The sequence below is a fragment of the Myotis yumanensis genome, unplaced genomic scaffold (assembly GCF_028538775.1).
Source record: "Myotis yumanensis isolate MYYU_CA2020_CCGP unplaced genomic scaffold, mMyoYum1.0.hap1 SCAF_20, whole genome shotgun sequence".
Taxonomy (NCBI): Eukaryota; Metazoa; Chordata; class Mammalia; order Chiroptera; family Vespertilionidae; genus Myotis; species Myotis yumanensis.
In genome coordinates, this window is record NW_027223771.1 from 12,593,382 (window position 1) to 12,599,381 (window position 6,000).

A 6,000-nucleotide genomic window follows, 5' to 3' on the forward strand; every position below is an offset into this window, starting at 1 on the left:
CTTAGCAAACAATTTCTGATTGTTTACAACCAATGGGAAAGATTTTAAGGGAAGGAAAATGGGTGCCACATTAACTGAAAGAAAGACAAATGGAAACCCGAAAAGTCATCAGTAAAATGTTGCTTCAACAGCACAAAAGAAAGTATTTTTTTGCATCGAATTGTGACTGGCGATGAAAAGTGGATTCATTTTGAGCATCCCAAATGCACAAAATCATGGGTTGATCTAAGTCAACCATCAACATCGACTGCAAGGCTAAATCACTTTGGAAAGAATTGGCGGGAACAGGAAGATGGGGTATATGATAAGCTTTTAAAACCAGGTGAAACCGTTAATACTGATTGCTAACAACAAATAATCAATATGAACCATGCTTTGATTACAAAATGATAAGACTGTGCCAGAAAACATGGCAATGTAATTTTGCTTTATGATAATGAATCATCACACATTTTAAAACCAGTTAAAGACACATTAAAGGATCTTGCCTGGAAAGTATTAATCCAACCACCATATACACCAGACCTTGCTCCTTCAGAGGAGCACTTGTTGCGCTCGCTGGCACACGCACTTTCTGAGCGGCACTTCAACACGGATGAAGAAATGGAAAATTGGGTCTCTAAATGGTTTGCCTCAAAACAAAAAAAGTTCTATTGGGACAGTATCCACAAATTACCTGAAAGATGGAGGAAATGTGCAGCTAGTGATGAACATTACTTTGAATAAAGCATTTTTGATATTTCTCTTGAAATTATCATGTTTTCTTTGATTACAAAATCCACCATTATTACCCAGTACACCTAGTAAGTAAAGCCTTAATTGTGGTTCCAAATAAAAACATAGCTATCCCTTTGTTGTTAGAAAATTAAGATGGCAACTCTATATAGACACGACCATCTCTCTCCTCATTTCTTGAGAGAATCATTGTTGCCTCTGTGGCAGAAAATACTGTCCAGAAGGGAAGGCTATTGTCATCAGAATGATCAGGAATGCTGAATTGTCACAAAACACACAACCTGGGACTAATTATATGATTATCCTTCCTTTATCTTTGAGTTTTTGCCTGTTGTGATAGCCTTGAGGTGAACACCATAGAGGGACCCAGGGAATCCCCAAAAACATGAGATTCTTTTCGCAACCAATCACTTCAGCTACAAAAAGAACAAAGAAGCTACAGGACTGGGTCATTTGTGAATAATGTTCAAAAGAGGCAATTTTCATCCTATATACTGATGTCTTTTCCACTCACTATGAAAACAGTGCTTATCCCAATATTAGTTGCACTTCACAGTGTTACAACAAATGAAACCAGCCTGTGATATTTGACAAAACATGGCTCAGGGCTCCTTTGCAGTACACAAGACATACTATGAACAGAGAATATAATCCATATTGTTCACAGAAGCACAATAGAAGACTCTTTTTCTGGGTGATCACTGACCTCACCAATAATACCGGCACCAGGCTACAAAATTAGAACCAAAAAGTCATGCAGATTTTCCTTAAAGTACTTGGTCAGCAATAGAAAATAAAGCAATATTGGCCAAAGAGGGATTTTTGCCATTATCATGTGCCTTCCAAAGCGCATAGAGTTTGGGACCCCACCATATTGTTCCCCTCTCCATGCTGACAGATCACAACTATCCTTTCAAATCATCCGAGGCAGTGACTATAACCCACAAAATTAAAGGTACAAAAGCAAAAAAAAAACACCTTTACTAAAAGATCATAAGCCAGAACAGAGGACAGCAAGCAGTTTGTAGGGTGGTGAATTAGGACATAAATCAACTCATCAGAGGATAAAGTGAGAACAATGACAGAAGCAAAAAAAGGACTCTTCCTCTGGAGGAACAATGACCTCACCAACATTAGAGGCACCAGGCTGCAAATTAGAACCACAAAGTTATGCAAACTTTATTTCTTTGCCTTGGTCAGTGGTATAAAATAAGCCATTATTGGACAAAGAGTGATTTTTCTGACATTTTTATAGCTTTCCAAAGCACAGAAAGTTTGGGAGCCCACCATATCTGTTCATCTCGCCATGATGATAGATCACAACTTTTGTATCAAATCATCCAGACAGTGAAATTAAAAAAATAAAGTTACGAAAGAAAAACATGTTTACTAAAGATCAAAAACCAGAACAGAGGACAGTAAGCAATTTGCAGGTTGGTGGATTAGAAAGTAAGACAATTCATAAAAGCATAACGTGAGACCCACAATGTCCCTGAAAGTGGCAGCACTCCTTAGCTGAGGATGGGTGCTCTGGACAAACCCTGGGTCAGAAGCATTCCCTAGTCAGAAAGGAAGGAAGATCCTGTCAAGAGCTTGAAGTAATCATAATGTTCTCAAGCACAAGTGAGAACACAGAATACATTTCCCCTGAGCACACAGAGGTTGTGACTGATGCACACTCTTCAGTTGAGCCAGGTGGTAGAGGTGAAATCTCTTCAGCCACAAATGCTCACTGTGACACTGATCAGTTCTGGGCATGTTAGCAAGTATAGTGCAGCTCCTTGAAACCTCACTTGTACCTGAAACTGATGAGGAATACATCAGAGTGCATGATCCATTAAAAGGTGTTTAAATTCAGAAAAATAGGTCACAAAGAGTCTCCTTCAGTGTTGTTGTACTAAGTGAGAAAAAAAATTCCCTGCACATTTAACACTTCTCTCCAGTGTGAACTCTGTGGTGTCTAGTGAGCTGAGCCCTTCAAGGAAAGGACATCCCACATTCTCTACACTCATACCGCTTTTCTCCAGTGTGAACTCTCAGGTACCTTGTAAGGTTGGATTTATGGCTAAAAGACTTCCCACATTTATTACATCCATATGGCTTCTCTCCTGTGTGAACTCTCAGGTGTACAGTGAGGTGACCCCTTTGACGAAAGGACACCCCACATTGTCTACACTCATATGGCTTTTCTCCAGTGTGAACTCTCTCATGTTGTTTAAGGGTAGACTTATCATTGAAGGACTTCCCACAACCATAGCACTCATATGGCTTGTCGCCACTGTGAACTCGCAGATGTCTAATAAGGTCAGATTTTTGGCTAAAAGACTTCCCACATTCAGTACACTCATATGGCTTCTCTCCAGTATGAATTCTAAGATGTAGACTGAGGTGAGTCCATTGATGAAAAGATTTCCCACATTCTCTGTATTTATATCGCTTTTCTCCTGTGTGAACTCTGTTGTGTAGTTTGAGGGCAGACTTATTACTGAAGGATTTCTCATACTGTCTATACGCATATGGTTTCTCTCCAGTGTGAACTCTCAGGTGTTTAATGAGTGCAGGTCTTTCTCTGAAGATCTTCCCACATTCACTACACTCATACCGCTTTTCTCCAGTGTGAACACTCTGGTGTTGTTTGAGGATGGACTTATCACTGAAGGACTTTCCACACTCACAGCACTCATATGGCTTGCCACCACTGTGAACTCTCAGGTGCCTTGTAAGGTTGGATTTATGCTTAAAAGACTTCCCACATTCAGTACATCCATATGGCTTCTCTTCAGTGTGAACTCTCAGGTGTACAGTGAGGTGACCCCTTTGACGAAAGGACACCCCACATTGTCTACACTCATATGGTTTTTCTCCAGTGTGAACTCTCTCGTGTTGTTTAAGGGTAGACTTATCATTGAAGGACTTCCCACAACCACAGCACTCATATGGCTTGTTGCCACTGTGAACTCTCAGGTGCCTAAGAAGGTGAGATTTTCGGCTAAAAGACTTCCCACATTCAGTACACTCATATGGCTTCTCTCCAGTATGAACTCCCAGATGTTTAATAAGACTAGATTTTAGGCTAAAAGATTTCCCACATTCAGTGCACTCATACATCTTCTCTCCAGTGTGAACTCTAAGATGTAGATTGAGGTGAGTCCATTGACGAAAAGATATCCCACATTCTCTGCATTTATATGGCTTTTCTCCTGTGTGAACTATGTTGTGTAGTTTGAGGGCAGACTTATTACTGAAGGATTGGTCATAATGTCTATACTCATATGGCTTCTCTCCAGTGTGAACTCTCAGGGGTTTAATGAGTGCAGGTCTTTCTCTGAAGAACTTCCCACATTCACTACACTCATACTCCTTTTCTCCAGTGTGAACTTTCTTATTTTGAATGACGTTTAAGTGTTGTCTAAACACTTTCCTACATTTGTTACACTCATAAACCAGTTCTGCAGAACACACACCCTGATGTTGACCAACATTCAGGTTGTGTTTGGCAGCGTTTTCACATTCACCCCACTGGTGAAGACTATTTCCATCAAGAAATTGATGTGAAACCTCACTGTCACAGTGTAGGTCCTCAGTGTTGAGAGTGGCCTGGTGCCGGAGAAGCTCTGAGTTGTACTGCAAGTCTTCCCCAACCTCCCTGCTGGTGGAAGGCACCAACGATAAGAAGTTGGACCTACTCACAAAGGAGGCCTTCTCCATAGCTTGTTTCCAGGGCCCCTGACCACATTCATTCCTCTGCTGCTGGTGAGGGTTTGCACAGGAACAGGAGTCTCCAACACATGCGTCACTAGAAAAGGCTTTCATCACAAAGTCTGCTGCATGTGACCCAGTCAGGTCCAAAATACCTTTTAACACAGAGAAACACCATTTACACAGAGGGATCTTCTGGGTGCGTGGAGCTGTCTCAGAAGCTCTGACCTGCGACTCTCCTTTTATGGATACACTCTGATCAGAACAGGCCTCATCACCATTGATTTTATGCCAACAACCTGAAAAGTGAGAAATGGTGAGGAAATGAATGTTGATTGTGGTGACAGGGGAAGTCCCATTACAAAAGTGTGTTACACATCACACTTTGGATCCATGCAATTGTCAGAAAATAAGAGATGTGCAGGAAGGGTTAATAAGAGGCTCTTGTAACTTCCTGGGCTAATGAAGATCACAAATAGGGAGGCCTCAGCAGAAATAAGACACAAACATGGCAAGCACCACATGGGTGAGAATATGGATCTCCAGCTAATACTTCAACTAACAGCATTCAGCATGGCTTGTCTGCTGGGGGTGGAGATGAGCTGTAAAGAGATTGGTCAGTTCTTACTCCAAGTAAAATTCAATAAAGGAGTAGCTGGTTTCGAGGACTAATTAGCACGTATTTGCACCTCATTACACATGTGCAAGTCAATGTTGCAGAATACTGCAGAGGCACCAGTGCAGAGGAACAGGTGATGAAGAGGTGAGCAGTCAGCACTGGGCCAGAGCAACACAGCTTGCTATCATATTCAGGGAAGAGAATATAACAAACAACTGACTGAATGTCTCACAAGAAGAGGCCCTGGTTCATGTAAGTAAAGACCATAACATGGCATAACGGACCTTTACGTAGAGAAAGCGGGCAGAAGTTGAAGCCATGCGTATGGACACTGTCAGCCTCCCATGAAGTGTAAGTGCAAGCTGGGACCGATTAAACTCACTAGAAGATTCCTGACTTTCTGTTTCCTATGCTTTTTGATGTAACAGGTGTTAGGGATGTTTGTGGAGTCCTTTACTCAGGACTCTCCACCCAGCTCATCCCTGGCAGCCACAGCACATTTGACAAGACAGTGGGGAAAATTAGCAGAGGTCATTTTGTCGCTGTGGGAGAGAGAAAGCTATGTCTGAGGAATAAAGGAACAGAGGTCATCACCTCAGGACACTGGGAGAGTGAAGGTCTTACCTACAGATGACACAAGTGCAAACACTTCCAGCAGCACATCGCAGTACAGAAGTCTCTGAACCTCATCAAGGAGCTCCCACTCCTCCTGAGAGAAGGCAATGGCCACGTCCTCAAAGTTCATATCCTGTCGTAATGGGGAAAGTACAGCCCAAGATCAGATTCACTCCTAAGATTCTAAGTCTGTCATACTGCCCACCTTCCACATCCATCTGCTCTGTCCACTCTACACCTCGGAGAAAATACCAGGCCTTCATCCCATGAAAGCCATTGTCTTCTTATATTCCTACTGACATTTTGTCTTCCCACTATAATAAAGGCATTTG

General features: G+C 42.0%; 1 pseudogene; it reads right to left on the minus strand.

The window, feature by feature from the left end:
* LOC138998565 (zinc finger protein 420 pseudogene) overlaps window positions 1-5,798 on the minus strand; it is a 46,141-nt pseudogene extending 40,343 nt beyond the window's left edge.
* Window positions 5,799-6,000: the final 202 nt, after the last annotated feature.